The following is a 17,459-nucleotide window of genomic DNA, read 5'->3' on the forward strand; positions in this document are numbered from 1 at the left end:
TTGGCACAAGGGCATGCTGTCATCACAAAAATATTATCCCCGAATCTCAATACCGAACCTTACAGATTGACCCATATGTGCACACATATTCGGTGTCTGGGTCCTCGAAAAGTTGTAGTCCGAGTTCGACAATTTTTGAGCATTAGATTCAATACCTTGGTCTACTACTTTTGCAAAGTTTTAACATGATATATTCATTGGTGTTTGATTTGTGTACTGGAGGTGCAAGAATCAGCTTGAATTAAGCAGTGTTATATAAGTATAGGAAGTAGGCGCAGTTGTTGTTTGATATCGCCCACACATTTCACAGTGTATAATGGAAATGGTAAGATAACCTCACAAACTAAATTTGTTGAAATCGGTCGAGTAGTTCCTGCGATATAGGATTTCATCTAAAGGTATATGGTGCCACGCCCATTGTCGAATTTTCACACTTCCTCCTATAAAGCTCTTTTCCACCATCTTGGTGGTAAAACTTAATACTTGTGGCACATTTATTAAAGTTAAGCTAAAAGTTCTGCCTATATTTTTCTCGGTATAGTAAGTAAATTTCAACCCCTAAATTCATTATTAGTTTATTTCAAGCTAATATCTACAAAAATATTTTATATATAAATATTTGCGCTAATACTAAACTATATATAATATTACTCGTGTAAACACTTTCACACAAACAGCAATCGGCTTAAAATATTTCGGTCTCTCTACCGGCCAAGTGAACTTGAAATAGTTTTCGAAAATATTTTAGCTACGCACCGAAATTCTTATGTGGCCCGTCAAATAGACAAAATCAGCACACATGCGAGCCATCGGTAAATGTTCTGTGTAAAACAAAAACAAAAACAGTTTTTCTATACAAATAAAGCGTAAACTATGCATGGGTGTATGTAATGTCAGACGAAAAGTAATCAAAAGTAACCGAGTCTACAGAAACGCTAATAGAATGAAAAACTTATGGGTGAAAAAATAATAGAAATAAAATAATATATCGAAAAATAAAGATTGTGAAGAAGCGCATAAACGCATTAAAGAAATTTGCGCCGTCTAGACGACATGTTTGAAGGTGTTTTCGCATGTCGATCTTATCTTCGCATTGATTACGCAGCGAGGGGATAGTTTTCGTGAAAGCAAACAGCAGCCAATAGCAAGCCGATTTACTAGGCGCAAAGTGGGCGATTAAAGCAGGGGCAGGAGGTTAGAAAAGTGTGTAAGGACGAATAAATTTTGGGATTTGATTGAGAAAAGGAGAGGAGATTTCCCACTACCCACTACTCACTTTCATGTTAGACTATTCCTAAATCATAATGGGGCTGCTACCTTATGTTAAACATTAAACTTAGTAACACAATTCTTAACTTCCAATCCAAGAGCAAGCAAATGCTTTACTAAAGATCTCGTTCGCGACAAGCTCAACTGGTCCTTCAACCATTGCAGAGAAACGGTATTCTTCCGTTAGTTTTATCTGGAAGTTAGAACAAGCTTACGTTGTTTAAATTTATGCTAATGATCAGTATAACTCAAATTGGCGTTTTTGTTAATATTTTTTCGTCAAACTCTCTAAACACTGCACACTGCAGTTCATATTCTGGGGACGCACTCAGTAAAAGCAATTTTGGCGCAGACAAAAACTTTATTAAGCGACACAAGCCGACAAGAAAGCCAACAACAGCAACATCAATGCAGCAACGAAATTCAAGGGTACTGCAGAGCCGCCACCTAACTTATCAATTTATTTGAAACTTTTGACGCGTTTGCTAGTTACTGAAACTATTTACCAACTTGCTTGCAAATAGACACATGCATGTTATTGTTATTGTTATTGTTTTTCGCTTATGTCACCGAAGTGAAATTTTGAATGAATCCAACATATGTACTATGTATATGAAAAGCATCTCTGGTGCGGCAGGTGTAGATAAGTCAAGTCAATTTCAACCATTGTAACAGAGTTCTATTGTAGTCATTGTTGTTGGCATATTCATACCTGAAGCGATTTGGTGAAATAAATTTCGCAAATTTTCACTTGCAGACAAAAAAAACTATTTCGAACTTTTTTTTGCCTCACAATTTGTTGCATAACTTCCTGGAGAATGCCAGTGAATGGCAGTAGTGACTTCACTGTCTAGACATTGTGGCGGTAAGAAGTTCAGCTATGCAATAGCCGCATATTTCTCATTTGATGGGAAAGGCTCGCGAGTGTATGCAAAGTTTGTAGACGCTAATTTGAAGAATTCGTGGTTTTCACTTACTTCGTCACTCACCTTTAGGTGGAAGACGCTAATATAATGGAGTTGTTACTATTATCTTATTTTAAATAATAATTGAACAGAAAATACAAAAATCGAAGAAATTTCATATGCTATACCAAATTAAAGAAAATATTAAATCTTACGCCGACAAATGACCCTTTTTGAACGAGGAAATTTTTACAAATATATTTTCATTAACCTCAAGCAATCAAATAGTCTTTTGCGATTATTTCCTTATGCATTTCCTTAGTAATGATTTTCGAATAATTCAAACCCTGAATACCAATAAAAAATAACTGTAATATTCTGCAATGAAAAATTCATGAAATTGTTTTTCAACTTTTCGTTTTGTGACTACCGAATATGATTGCGAAGCTTCATTTTGTCCCTCGGTGCCGTACTCCAATTTTAATCTAAAATAAACAGTTAATCCGCATAAATTCTAAATTTGATACTTCAACGAAAACGGTGTGATAACAAAGCGGCGAAAAATAACAAAAAAAAAAGAAAAAATAATAATAAAATAAAATAAAAAAGGAAAACGAAAAAAGTTGACATACTCAATCGCTTTTGTGGGGCACTCTTCAATGAGGCGTGCTTTCTACACGAACCTATAAGTACACAATCAATATAAAATGCATATATACAAACATATATGTATATAATATAATGCGCTCTTAGATGTATCAACACAAATCGAATTGTTATAAGACAGAAAAAGATCGAAAAAATCGGAAAGAGTACCAAAGTGAAGGCTGATGAAGTCGCTGGCATAATTTCATTGAAAAGCAAATATTTACAAGGCTGAGAAAATTGAACAGTTGAGTGCCTGCAATTTAAAATAGAATTCAAATCAATAAAAATGAGATGGAATTGCCAAATACAGCACAAGTGGTAGAAAACGTGTGTATGAAAATCAAGAGACGCATATACTGTGTTAACAGTGTTGTAGACAAAATTCTTAAAGGTTATATGGTTATATTATATTAAAATAAATATTTCAAATATTCTACAGAGAAATATAAACGGAAGCTCGATTTTGTCTGACTAATGTAAATTTAGTTCAATGGTTTCGGAAACTGTACTAGTAAATACATAAGTAAGTATGTGTACTTATACATAGATTTCTTTAAAAATACACATAGGTAGATTTTATATTACTTTTGGTACTGTTTTCTTCTAGATATTTTGCAAATCACTTTTCTATGGTTTTTTTTTAAAGAAATATATCTAATTTTTGAATTTTTGTTTCCATAATTGATAACTGAACTATGTGTTTGCTCCATTTAGACCAGCACATTCTATCAGACTTTGTTTTGTGTCTAATTTTTATTGGGAAAAATTTTACTTTTTGCTAATTTCGAGAATATATGTTTTGAAGTTTTATTTTAAAAGTTTATCAAATATGAATGCAGTTTTTAATCTTTATTTTCACTAAAAAATATTTAAACAATTTAAATTTATTTAAAAAGTGCAAAATAAAATTTTTGGTTTATAGTTGCCACTTAAATTTTTTGTTAAATTTAACGAATATTAAGCATATTAACTAAAATAGATTATTTTGTAAGAGAAATCTGACTTGCTTCTTCGCTAAAATAACGTTTCGGAACAGAGTTGCCACGCAGGCAAAAATTATTAATTACATTGTCAAGCTCTCCAGCTGATGTTTTAGTAGTTAAATATTGCAAAAAAAGGTATTTATATTTGTACAATAATTTTTCAAATAAGTATTGATACCAAAGATAAAAGTATCAATATTTGAAGGTTAGCAGCTCAAACTTTTAACTATTTATTGCTCTATACAAGAGCAAACGGAAAAAAATTATTCTAAATTTATGATCAACCAATACCTAGCTTAAATAGACGACAACACTTAAGAATAGCAAACGAGAGCAGTTAAAGCGCATGTAGACTCACACATATATGCATACATACAGACATAAATATATGTCTCAATATACCATATAATCACATTTTATCTCACAATACAACATAAACGCACGCCAGTAATAATAATTTATCTTACAGTCTGCTGATTTATTTTTGTATTTTTCTGTTCCTGCTTTATTTTCGAAATTTCTGTTTTCATAAGCATATTCGCCTAAAAGCACTCTACGAATCATTGAATAAATTATATTTCATATAATGTGTGCTACGGCGCATAGAGTGGGCAAGTGGATGTATAAATAAATAAATGAGCCTTCGAAGTTTAGAGGCGGTAGATAAGTTGAATTGGGAAGGCCGTCGAGAATAAAGTGCTTGATATCAGCATACGCATTTGGTGTTAACAAGAAGTATCAGCGAAATTCTCACATGATTTCGATTCCCTAATGACCTACAAATCTTGTTGCTCACTTGCTAATGTAGGTTTGTGCTTAAGTGGATGTGTGTACGTCAGAAAAGCTACAATAGAAAAAACAAGAGCCACCAAAAATTAAAGAAACAAAAAATAAACGGCTGTGTAATCAAATCTTCAATAAAACTACAAAACGTAGGGAGTAAAAATTAATCACAAAATGAAGAAAAAAACACAAAAAAAGACAAAAACCGATAGACGTCAACTGAAAAAAATCAAGGTTCTACCAAAGGCACGAAAGTAGAGCAGTAGCGCTTTGGTGTGGAGTGCTTCAAGGACACGCTAGCTAGTCACTGTTGCTGTTGCTGTAGTTGGTGTTGTGACTATATCGCCACTGTGTGCAAATCGTATTGCCATTTGGCTAAGTGTGACGTGCCGACGTTGTTGCCTTGAGTCGCACCATCGCATCGCCTAATTGTGTTCAAGCGCGCTCGCACCTTCGAAACTGGGTTGCGCCCCGCCAAAGCTTCAAGCGTTTTCGTCTGGTTTATAATGCTGTTGTTGTTTTGCTTTTGCTTTCCTCCTCTATTACTTTTTGCAACAGCCAAGGCCACAGTTTCTGTCCGGCAAGCGCCTATAAGGGGAAACACGTACTTTTGTATGTATAATATGTAAGTGTTAGTGTGCGTCAAATGACCCAAATATGCAGTCAAGCGTGGCAGTCGGTGTGGTGACTTCAGTAAGTAGATACAATTAATTTCATTCGGTGGCAATCAGCGGATGCGTTGATTCATTAAAGTTTCATGCAAAGTCATAAAACGTGAAAATATTCGTTACGTTTGGTTGTTGTTGCAAATGCGGGCAAAATTCATCATATTCAGTTGAATTTCATTTCGTTTAGCTGACTGTCATAATACTCTAGCAACATGTTGCTGTAGAGTATAATAACTTTGTTCACCTAACGGTTATTTGTATCTTCTAATAATAATAGAGTTAGATAGAGGGTTATATATATATATATATATAAATGATCAGGATGATGAGACGAGTTGAAATCCGAGTGACTCTCTGTTTGTCCATCTGTCTGTCTGTGCAAGCTGTAACTGGAGTCAAAATTGAGATATCCTAAAGAATATAGATCCTATTAGATCATATAAGACCAAATTCGACCAGATGCAGTAGGTAAGATTATTCCGATTCATATGTCGCAACGCGGAAATGGGGGAAATCAGACAACAACGCCTACTTCCCATATAACACAATTTTGAATTCCATCTGATTCTTTCACTTGCCAGTATACAAATCAAACACGAATGTATATAACGGGATAAAACTGCACGAATAGAGCATTTGAAGTGGGTCACTTTATGACTAAAAATTGTCCAAATCGAACCAAAGCAATCTAAGCCCCTAAATTCAGAATAGAAACTGTCGTCCATATAAGTTTCTATTGTGAACTTTTATCGAAAATATCGGTCCATCTGTGAGATACTACATTGTAGAATTTCGGAGAAAATCATTTTCTGATAATAGTATGCCTTTATGTCAAAAATGGATTGACTCGGATCAATACTTCCTTTAGCCCCCATATATATAAAGATTTTCGAATTTCCAGTTGACTTTAGTAATGGGTTAATGGAATTGAAAGAGCTAATAACAGTGTATCTTTGTGCCTTAGTGTATAAAATCGAACGGAAACTTGCCTTTGCCCTATACAACTAATATCAGGATTTTCGAACATTCGGTAGACTTTACTCCTTATATAATGGTGATAGTATCTGAGGTAAATTTTACCTATTCCGTTGTGTTTATATTGCATCTCATTTGAGAAGGATTTTAATACAAGTATAATCTTCGCTGACGGAAAGTAAAATATAGTAGTAAAAGTAAGTGAGTATATGAGCTTCAAAATAAATTAAGTTATGATGCCATATTTGATTGTAATCCATTAATCGTGAATGTCATCGAACAATAAAATTGAATCCTTTCGATATAGTTTGTAATATAAGATTTTGGGAACACCTGAAGGTATTCATCCGGCTTTGATCGTTGCAGGTTACAAGAGTATAAAATGTTCGGTTACAGCCGAACCTTGTCCTTTCTTACTTGTTTTAATTTATTTTATTTTAGGGTTGCTACTTCACTTCGAAATTACTACTAATTTTGAAATTTTCACTTTCCGGCAACCCGTCAACCTTTTGATCATTCACTCCTGTGGTCAGCTTTAACGATTTTGAGGAGATATGATTGTCGCTAAACAGTTATGTTGGCATATTGGAGTATAGGAAGTTATCAGTTCAACGAATTTCACATGGTAATTAAAGGTTTTTGTCTATTTTAGAAGGTGCTTTGAATCCAAAAAAAATCGTTCTTAAGAAGTGAGTGTTGGCTAACACTCTTGTGAATTATATCTAGGCTTTGTTTATATGACACGGGGTTTTAAGAAATTAAGACTATTTTACTTTAAGCCCCTATCTCAAACATCAGCAGAGTCTTCTACTAATTGAATTCAATCCTTTCGGAACAGTATTTAGTGCTGTTTCTAGGTGACTAAAGGGAGTTATGTATACCCTGAACAGGGTGTATTAACTTTGCCATGCGTTTTTTTACTGATATCGGACCCCATACGATAAAAATCAAGTCCTTGTATTAAAATTATTTTATTTGACAGGACAGCTTTACGAAATTTCGTATAGATGATAGACCAAGGCAAGGCTTCAATCTTCGAATATATTGTTCAGATCGCACTACCGAAGTCATCGTTTTTTAATTTATGGTAAAATAGATAGAATCACTTTTCTTGGTCTAATGACCTACACAAAGTCAAAGCTTAATATTAGGGTGTCAAAACAAACAAAAAGTACAGAGAAATTTGAGTCCATGACTATTTGGAAAGCAGGCAAAAAATGAAGAATGCGATAAGACTCGAAAATATAAAATTAGTTTTCAATTGGTTCACAATTAAGCATAAATGTCTCCCAATATATTTAATTTTTCTAATAAGTGTGCTAACTACTCAACTCTTTAATATAAAAAAGCTTTTACAGAACAAAAATATCACTAAGGACCCAATGAAGTAAAAATATTTTATTTTATTCACCAAATCTGCTTCTCCTATGCTAACGGAAGTATGTGTGGGCTCACAAAACAAAATAAATAAATAAATAAACTATGTGTTCTTAATATAAATCGTCACAGACAGCCAAAGATGGCACAACAAATCACACTATTTCCGAAGAGGCTCGTGAAACTAATCGTTTGTTGCGCTTTCGGTCCTCAATTTGACAAAACCACACATCCGTTTGACGCTCTCGTGTGAGTACCGAGAACGATAGCACGTTCAATCGTCTGTAACAACGTCTAGACGGCAAAACCTACACACGCTCACACAAAAATTAAAAAAAATCGCCGTACTTGTATATATATATATACGTAATCTATATAATATAAATACCCACATATGTATGAGCCCATTGAGGCATATACATACAAATAGCCGGTAAATTGTTGCAATTGTTTTGCCAGCCCGCACACACACAACCACAGCCATTTCTTCGTATATATGTTGTGTACATATGTCTTCTTTTGTATTTGTATCTTGTGTCGCTGTTTCTTCGAATTCCGCCAGCAATTTATCTTTCCCCAGCCTAAGTGTGTGCTCCCCTACACTCAATGTCTGTCATAATTTGTGCGGCGTGTTCGTTGTGTATGTGTCCGAGACTCGTATTTTTGTCATTTCGACTTTTTAGCCGTGTGGCAGTATTATATGTTTGGCAAAAATGCCTGTGTTGGCCGGTGTCTGGCTTATTTCGGCCAATCATTTATTTATTTTGTTCCCAAATGTTTTGTTGTTGTTCTCGTTTATTTTTATATGCCTGAATAATGCGGTGCAAAAGTTTTAGGATTTCATAGGGTATTAGTATTCATTTGTGTGGAAATATAAAAGTTATACTTATACAAATAAAATATTTGTTACATAAATTTTTCAATAATCTTACTTAAATTATTGAGGCAACTTGGAGATAACTTTCAACGAACTTCACGTTTGCAAGCGGTTGTGAATTTGGAATTAGGGTTTGTACTAAATATATGCCAGAGTAATCGGTCTCTGTGCTCGACCAGAACTCTCAGGTTTTTCAGCCAACACCCTATAGAGCTATATGGATTATTCTTTCTTTAATCTGCTTTTCTAAAGTGGTTGATCGCTGTCACACAGTCCGATTATATGATGTTATCTTCAACTGTTGGGAAGAACAGACTCCCTCAAACCACAATTATCCTTACCCGAACGGTATACAGACATGGTCGGGTACTCGTTCCCAAAAATTCTACAATTGAAATCGTTGAAAAATATTTGTGATAAGTATGATTACCGATTTTTTTTTTAATTCGAAAAGGTCTCTAATAATATCATTGCTTGAGCAGAGATAGCAAGCTCGAGCTGGAGCTCGTGACTCAACCAGTGTTTAAAATAAGTTCAAACCTTAATTGTAAATTTTCAGTAGCAAGTCCATAACATATCCAAGCACTTATCGCACAGAGTGTACAACACTTGTTGTCGATCGCAATATCACTTAAAGCCTCTCACCGCAAGCACCTGCATTTATTTGATTCAATTCAAGCGCACCATAATAGGTAGAGGCTTTCGAAAGTTTATACAGCATATTATATAGCTTCACATGTACATGCATACTTATACACAAATATATGTGTACATATACCTATGTTACAGTTTTTTTTTTGTGTCTCAGGTGGCGGTTATGTTGATTTTTTGTTTATTTCTGTTGCCTGCCACTTCCTTTGGCAGTTGACCATTAATCATCTGGTATTATTGACACTCATCTGTTGTATTTTCGGCATTAAATAATGTACTTGAAAGGAATGCGACATTTTATATAATGCCTCACATTTTTACGACCGCAGTCATTTCCGCTCGGGTAGTTTTTGTTCGAGAGCGTTGACAGAGACACAAAGATCTGCAGTTTCTTATTCTTTAGTTTTCTTCTCTGCGATACAAAGTAATTACAATATTTATAATATTCTTATTTATTTGTTGCAGACGGTTTATCCTACATTGTCACCAAGATCACATACATTGAATGTTCGTGTGCTTTGTGACAGCACGAGTACATCAAATGTCTTTCGCCGACTTGTTACATGAGCGCACAGAACTGTGACCATTGATCATATGATTTTCTGGTTGTCATTTGACATATGATTTCACAAATGATTAGGAGTGTTACATAACGGATGGTTAGGCTGATGTCTTGTCAGCACTGAGAGAGAAAAGTAAAGCTATTAGCATTGTAAGGTCTACTAATGACAAAGGGCGCTTAGCCAAATGGTGTTTATAAAAAGATGGATAGTCATTTAGTTTGAGGAAGCTCGATTAAAATATAATATAAGGTAGTCAAAATTGTGTAAGCATTTGAAGTTTATAAACCGGATTTGTGAGAGCTCTAATAAAGTGTCATGAAAGCATAGTTAAAACTAAGCAATACGACATTTCTCTTTGAAAATTAATACTTTATACTAACATTATTGACGTCAAAAAAGTTGGTAGTGCCTGCTTATTACGAAATAAAACCCATTTATTTTCTTGAAAATTAAGTATTAATATATTTTCTCAAAGAAATAATATTGCATAAAACCAAAATGAAGTCATATAGTGTTCCATCTGTATCCATACTGAATATATAGCTATAAAGCCTACCTGAAAGTCTTACTAAAAAGGTACATCAAACTTAATATCACTAGTGACTTAAATTTCATAAAGTTAAAAAATAACTCTGGAATGACCCTAAGTATTCAGACACCCCACTTTAGAACACAAAATCACGAAACTATATTTAAAGACCATACTATGTTATTTTATCATAATAATTTGAATACTATCCTTTAAACACTTTTCCCTTACATCATATAACTCAAATATCTTTCTATAATTGCAACCTTCGTCATGAAGAGAGTAATTTAGCTTTTGTCATTGCTTGGTTGTCGTCAAGAGCCCATGACGAGACAAATAAAATTATCTTCATTTAAATGCCTTTTATGATCTTCCATATTGGGACCCAACGTACAAACACTACCAACAATGGTTTCATGGTTGGTGATATCATGCGCCATTGCCTCGCTACCATTATTAGTGGATGTCTGTGTGTCTCTCCATGGTTTGCAGTTAGTATTCACACCAAACTTCTGTAGACTATAATTCTGTAGGTATGTGAGCAGCAAGTACAATTCGTTGTCGGTCTCTGCCACCCACGACTTTTAACTGTTCTTCTGCAGCGAGCACAACTCATTCGAAATTCCAGCCGCGTCTAAACGAAAGCAAAGCAACAGTTTTTCTGATGACTGCTGGTTTATTTGGGACGTATTGTTGACGTAACTTATAGATGGTTGGTGGATGTGATGACTGCGAGAGAGCTTAGTGTTTACACGCTTTAATAAAGATATGAACAAATGAACAAAGTGAACTTGCTGGTGCAAGATTGATAGCTGTTGGCAAAATTTGTGAGTGTGAAAATTCGCAGAAGGCATTATGGATTTGTGTTGCAGAAGATATCAGACTTTGAGCGATGAGCTTTTTATAAGCAAATGTTAAAATCCATTTGCTTAGATTGCTAAGTCAAGCTCACTCCAGAGCCATAGTTCTCACTTGTCAAAAGTGGGTGAAAGTAATTTTTTGCTGGACTTTGAACTCTATTGCACCAGGAGATCCAATCAATTTCACATTCACAATTCAAGTAGTGTCAATGTAGTTTTAATGGTAATTGAATTATATTACAAAGAGTATTAATCCTCCAATAGTGACCCTTAATAAAAATGTCGATTTTAAGTTTGTTAATTTAACATAATGCGTCCGGAATGCAGAGATATGTTTCGAACAAAACAAGCGAAGCAATGGCTCATATTTTGGATAGTCTATAATGCTACAATCAACTCCAAAAATAAAATTCAAACCGACATACAGAGTCAACATCGAATATCTAGCTTTCCACTTAAGATCTCGAGAACGAACTTTAATAGAAAACTAACAGCATGTAACTCCGAAGCACAAAGTGGAGGAAACAGTCCAACTATAGAAGAACCAAAACGCAGCTCAAAATTTTGCAGAAGTCTCCATTTCCGATAAGGTAAGATTCTCAGTGCAAAAATAATCTGTGATCTCAAAATTATAAATGTGGAAAAGTCATAATGATATGCCTAGAACTTTGAATGAAGTTCGATCATTTTGATGCAATCGAAACGTATTCTCTCTGGAAAATCTCAACTCTTTTCGAGGAGCAGACTTTTTGGCAATGTGAAGTGACTTTAAGAGAAGTTCGAAGAGGAAACACAGTGACAGAGGCTACCAAATTATAAAAGCATAAGCTGCCTTAATAAAAACCAAAACCAACAAAACGGACAAAGTTACAGCGAAAATAAAAATTGTACAATAGTTTTACAAAAGCGTGGCGGCAGAGCAACAAAAAGCGCCACAAGTCGGCTAACATGGTGATGTGAAGCGAAAAATAAAGGAAAATTGGAAGAAGAAACTGCAACCGATAATAATTATTTTTATGGAGTCTAGTCTGTGTCTAGACTATTTTTTGTCGACAAATTGCCGCCGATTGCAAAGCTGTTGCTGCCAATAAAGGCAACAACAATCACTGAGTTGCTACACTCGTTATTGTTGCCGCTGCTCTTGCAATTGCAGTTATTACCATTGCCATTGGTGTTGCTATGAGTATTATTGTAGTTGTTTTTGTTGCAGCATTTTGCTCCCATTGTAGTAACTCAAACGTGAAACAGCTACTGTGTCATTGTTTTCGCTTTGATTTCAATTTTTGTTTGATAAACACAATATCTCCGAACTGAATGTGCGGAATTAGTAAAGCGACAGAAACGACTGTCGAAAGCGGTGTTGTGACGGCCGAGAGGAGGTCGGCGAGTGCATTGAGGTAGTTGTGTACGTGCTGCAGGCGGCGAGCAAACACAACGTCAATAAGTGCCGTTTCAGACAGGGATGCAAAAGAGTCTGATCTTTTTCAAATTTTCTTTTGGTGTCGCTCTGGGCATTCACACGGTCAAAAAGAGTCCAGCAACTCGAGTCTAGTTTTTCTGCATTCCTTTTCACAAAATGTTCGTAAATATTTGTGCGGTTCGACTGCGCAACACCGCGCAACACTGCGTGCTGCGTATTTCATTTGTATGCTGAGATGATGGTCACACATTTTGCTTGCAATGAATTACCATGAATATGGTAGAACAATATGCATAGTACAAGTACCTACCCGCTAAATAGTTTCAAAAAAATACTAAAGACGGGAATTCCCTAATCCACAAGAATGTATTGAATATCCGCAACCAATATTTTCAAGGCCAAATTTATAATAGCAATTTCCTAATCTTTAAGTATTAAAAACTCATAATTTCTTTACTGCGTATTAAAAATTCATAATTTCTTTACTCCATAATCTATATCTTAATTTTCTCCTTATTTACAATTTGTCATAATATTTCTATTATTCTATGCATACATATTTGCATATTACATACAAAAATAGATAACTGAACTCAAATTTGCGATCGAATTCATTTGAAACCGAGCGCTCTTGCAACCATTCAAAGGATTTGAAAGTGAAAAGGAATGCTGAAAAGGGTAGCAGCGAGCTGTTACGAACAAGAACACAAAGCGTGCCACCCGAACACGAGTGGCACGGTCCCTTCGTCTTTCCTCGTCGTCCCCTCGCCCACAATAAACTGGTTTGAGACTCTTTTGAGTCCCTGTCTGAAACGGCACTAACGAACCAGGAAAAACAGACGGCAGACCATGCACAGCTCCGTAGGTGCCGTTTCACACAGGGACGCAAAAGAGTCTCATACCAGTTTATTGTGGGTGAGGGGATGACGAGGAAAGACGAAGGGACCGTGCCACTCGTGTTCGGGTTCGTGTTCTTGTTCGTAACAGCTCGCTGCTACCCTTTTCAGCATTCCTTTTCACTTTCAAATTCTTTGAATGGTTGCAAGAGCGCTCGGTTTCAAATGAATTCGATCGCAAATTTGAGTTCTGTTATCTATTTTTGTATGTAATATGCAAATACGTATGCATAGAATAATAGAAATATTATGACAAATTGTAAATAAGGAGAAAATTAAGATATAGATTATGGAGTAAAGAAATTATGAATTTTTAATACGGAGTAAAGAAATTATGAGTTTTTAATACTTAAAGATTAGGAAATTGCTATTATAAATTTGGCCTTGAAAATATTAGTTGCGGATATTCAATACATTCTTGTGGATTAGGGAATTCCCGTCTTTAGTATTTTTTTGAAACTATTTAGCGGGTAGGTACTTGTACTATGCATATTGTTCTACCATATTCATGGTAATTCATTGCAAGCAAAATGTGTGACCATCATCTCAACATACAAATGAAATACGCAGCACGCAGTGTTGCGCGGTGTTGCGCAGTCGAACCGCACAAATATTTACGAACATTTTGTGAAAAGGAATGCAGAAAAACTAGACTCGAGTTGCTGGACTCTTTTTGACCGTGTGAATGCCCAGAGCGACACCAAAAGAAAATTTGAAAAACATCAGACTCTTTTGCATCCCTGTCTGAAACGGCACTAGGCACAACAAGGGCGGCCCGACAGGTCTGCTAAGCCAGACAGCCGGCAGACGGACGTTTAGCTACGAAAGCGAACAGGCATTGTAGGCATCGCCTGCTGTTACAATTCTAACACTTTGTTGCTATGGCTGTAAATGTTTCCATTTGTTGTTGCCACTGTGACATTGCAGACATGTGAAAATGGCGCTGACCAAAGCCAGCAGACAGACATTTGTCGCTATCATTCATAGATACATAAATGAAAAGGCGTAACTGGCAGCGAAATGCACAACAAACGGCGCAGAGTTGAGGTAGTTGATGGCGAGAAGGCCACCAGACGATGCCCAGCAACAGCTTGTCTGTTTTTGGTTGTGAAAGCAAACCGCAAAAAGGCGTACCGTAGTGCAAGAAGCGTTGCCGGACATTAGTTTGCCCAAAATGTCCGACAGCATTCGGCTTCGGCAATAATTTCACCGGTTTCTCTGTCAAAACATGAAAGAAGCTATAATAATTTATAAAGTTTTAAGGAAAATTAATCAGACTAGCGCTTAACAATAAGGGCTTTGATGGTATCGGAGTCGAATCGCATGTTCTGACTTCGATCTTAATCCAATTGATATAAAAAAGCTTTTTTCAAAAGCGCTCTTACGTAAGTGAGCTATATCGAAACTGTGAATATATTTATACCACAAAAATACTTTTCGTAAAGCCTGTCTGTCATTCGACAGCGACTTTGAAGATGTAGGCTCGTCCAATCGTCGTATGAGATCAACACGCCAACTACAAAAAGCAGCGTTAGCCTGGTAAAAGCTTGTTAGGTGAATTAATCCATCAGAATTGAAATTAGCGGGAAATTATAACGAGAGATATACAAAATGAAATGTGGCATTGTAAAGCGAAGCAACATTACCCCCAAGATCGCGCTCACTCTATGACTCTCAGAAAAGAATATGGAATATTTTGAAAGAATAATACCGTTCGTTATGTTGCTGTCATTTAGATCATTCGAATAAAGAATTACCATCTAAAACGTCTACATAGTCAATACTCGAGATGCGTGAAGAAAAGTTCGATATATTTGCTCCTCAAGCGCGAAAGACAAAGCTAAAGGGCAGAAGGACGATGGAGCAAACATCTTGTGCTTTACTAAAGTTATGCTACAAAAAATGCTTCCTGATTTCAGCACCCAGTTTTTTAAGACAGTTACCAAGTGTTTTGCGGTAAATTAATCATCAGCTGGTAGTGAGGAGTTATGGAATAGTCCGGGAGCTCTACATAACACGGAAGATGTCGAATATACTCCAAAAGTCATTAAATAGACAAGCGTGTATTACTAGCGCCAGTTCAAAAGAAATAATTGATTAATTACTATTTCCTTTCTACGCAGTTTGAACACACTGTACACTCTGCACCAACTATAGTCGCCATCATTGGCAATAATTGCTGACGATCGTACGTGTCAGCTTGCAATTGTTTTGTCTACTCGATTGTCTGTTGTACGAGGGGTATGTGTGAATATTCGACTGTCTGCACTGCAAGTTTGGTCTGTTTATAAATATGCATATCTAGTTATGTGTACGGGTATGCTTGCGACTATTATTTTTATTGTCTGTGTCGTTTAGCTCTGACGTATTGGGAGCTTTATTGAATTTATATGCGCTCCATATTCGGCGCTGCTGCAGAAACCCGAGCCGGGCTACGTGCATTTGTCAGCGTTCGTCTGCGATTTAATTGTTGTTATGTCTCTCGTTTTTCTGTTTTTGCAATTGGTTGTAGTAATTTGTTTGTTTTCGTTTACAAAGCAGTATCATATTATGTTATTATGCCAATTATGGTGCCATTGGCGGTGCGCACGACAGCAGTCAAGTAGTGGCGAGCAAATAGTGGCAACGCTGAAATGCCCTTTCATGGAGAACGCGGCGCGCGCTCGCAATGTGGCGACAATTACAGTGGTGCACTGAGACGCCTTTGCGCAAACTCGAACGCCAATTCTGTGCCGTCGGCAGGCGGCGTGTATTGCAACATGATTGCGGCCAATTTGAGCGAGGCATGCACCGCTGATTTAGGTTCGCCCACCCATTTTCGCCGATTAAATTTTCCTTCTAAATTTACGCTTCACGCGGCGGCGTTCCAAAGCGAATGTGGTCGCACTATTATAAGCATTTAATGCAATTAACACGCACCTGCCTTGCAGCATAGCCGGGTCCGCGTAATGGAAGTGGTTTTTGGTTGTGCAATCGCCGCCTTGCATTGTTGCAATTCGTGAGGCGGAGATGTTGCAAATTTTAAATTTCCAGTCGCAGCAACGCACACATTCGTCCGTTGACCTTCCCTTAGCTGTATTTGGTCAACTGCAGTGACCGGCGTGTCTCAACGTGCTGCGCGGGCCTTTGTGATTTGCCGCCACTTCATGTGCAGGCAAGCTTTTGCTGCGCTTTCAAACGGACCGACAGCGCGCGAATCGTCTGAGAATGAGCGCAAGCGCATGTTTGTTTTATCTCGTACACCCTTTGAAATTCGCCGACAAATTTCGCTAACAAATAACGAAATGCAAGTTGAGCTATAAATAAGAATAAATGTTTGAAATGCGTTGAATGGCGCGGCTTGTGATTATAGTTCGCTCATGCAGGGGTGCAATGGTCGGGCGGACGGGTGCGCGAGTGCACGTTTTTCGCGTAGGCTATTGCAAGCGGTGACAATTTCTTATTTAATATGAATATATGAGCAGTTGAACTTAGTAGTTATTGGTCTTACAGAATTATAAATAACATGATTGTTGTTGTTTTCATACCCTGAACAGGGTATATTAAGTTTGCCACGAAGTATAAAATATATACATAAATGATCAGCATGATGAGCTAAGTTGATTTAGCCATGTCCGTCTGTCTGTCCGTCCGTCCGTCTGTATATACGCGAACTAGTTCCTCAGTTTTTAAACTATCGATCTGAAATTTTGTACTTGTCCTTTTCTCAATAAAAAGCTGCTCAAATTTCGGAACTGCCTATATCAGACTACTATAGCATATAGCGGCCATACAAACTGAACAATCGGAATAAAGTGCTTGCATGTAAAACTTTTTCATTTGACGGGTATCTTCACGAAATTAGGCATGAGTTATTATCTTAGGCAACAATGTAATCTCCGAAAAAATTGTTCAGATCAGATCAGTATATCATATAGCTGCCATACAAATTGAACGATCGGAATCAAGTTCTTGTAAAGAGCTCTTGTTTTTTTTGTTGTTTATGATATTTTCAAAGAGACTAGCTGAGTTCTTATGTCCCAAGCTCAGCTTAAATATTTGTACTTATAGAAATC

The 17,459-nt window shown here is 36.4% G+C and overlaps 1 protein-coding gene and 1 long non-coding RNA gene across 2 annotated transcripts in view; both read right to left on the bottom strand.

The window, feature by feature from the left end:
• Positions 1 to 17,459, bottom strand: part of LOC106621398 (pneumococcal serine-rich repeat protein) — a 143,862-nt gene that overhangs the window by 119,067 nt on the left and 7,336 nt on the right. The gene's annotated exons all lie outside the window — the stretch shown is intronic.
• On the bottom strand, positions 7,493 to 9,175 carry LOC138857796 (uncharacterized). The gene is made up of 3 exons (XR_011396985.1): positions 9,026 to 9,175; positions 8,541 to 8,870; positions 7,493 to 8,417 (listed from the first exon to the last, which is right to left on the bottom strand). It is a non-coding gene; the product is annotated as an uncharacterized lncRNA (long non-coding RNA).

Source organism: Bactrocera oleae, chromosome 6 (assembly GCF_042242935.1).
Source record: "Bactrocera oleae isolate idBacOlea1 chromosome 6, idBacOlea1, whole genome shotgun sequence".
NCBI classification, from domain to species: Eukaryota; Metazoa; Arthropoda; class Insecta; order Diptera; family Tephritidae; genus Bactrocera; species Bactrocera oleae.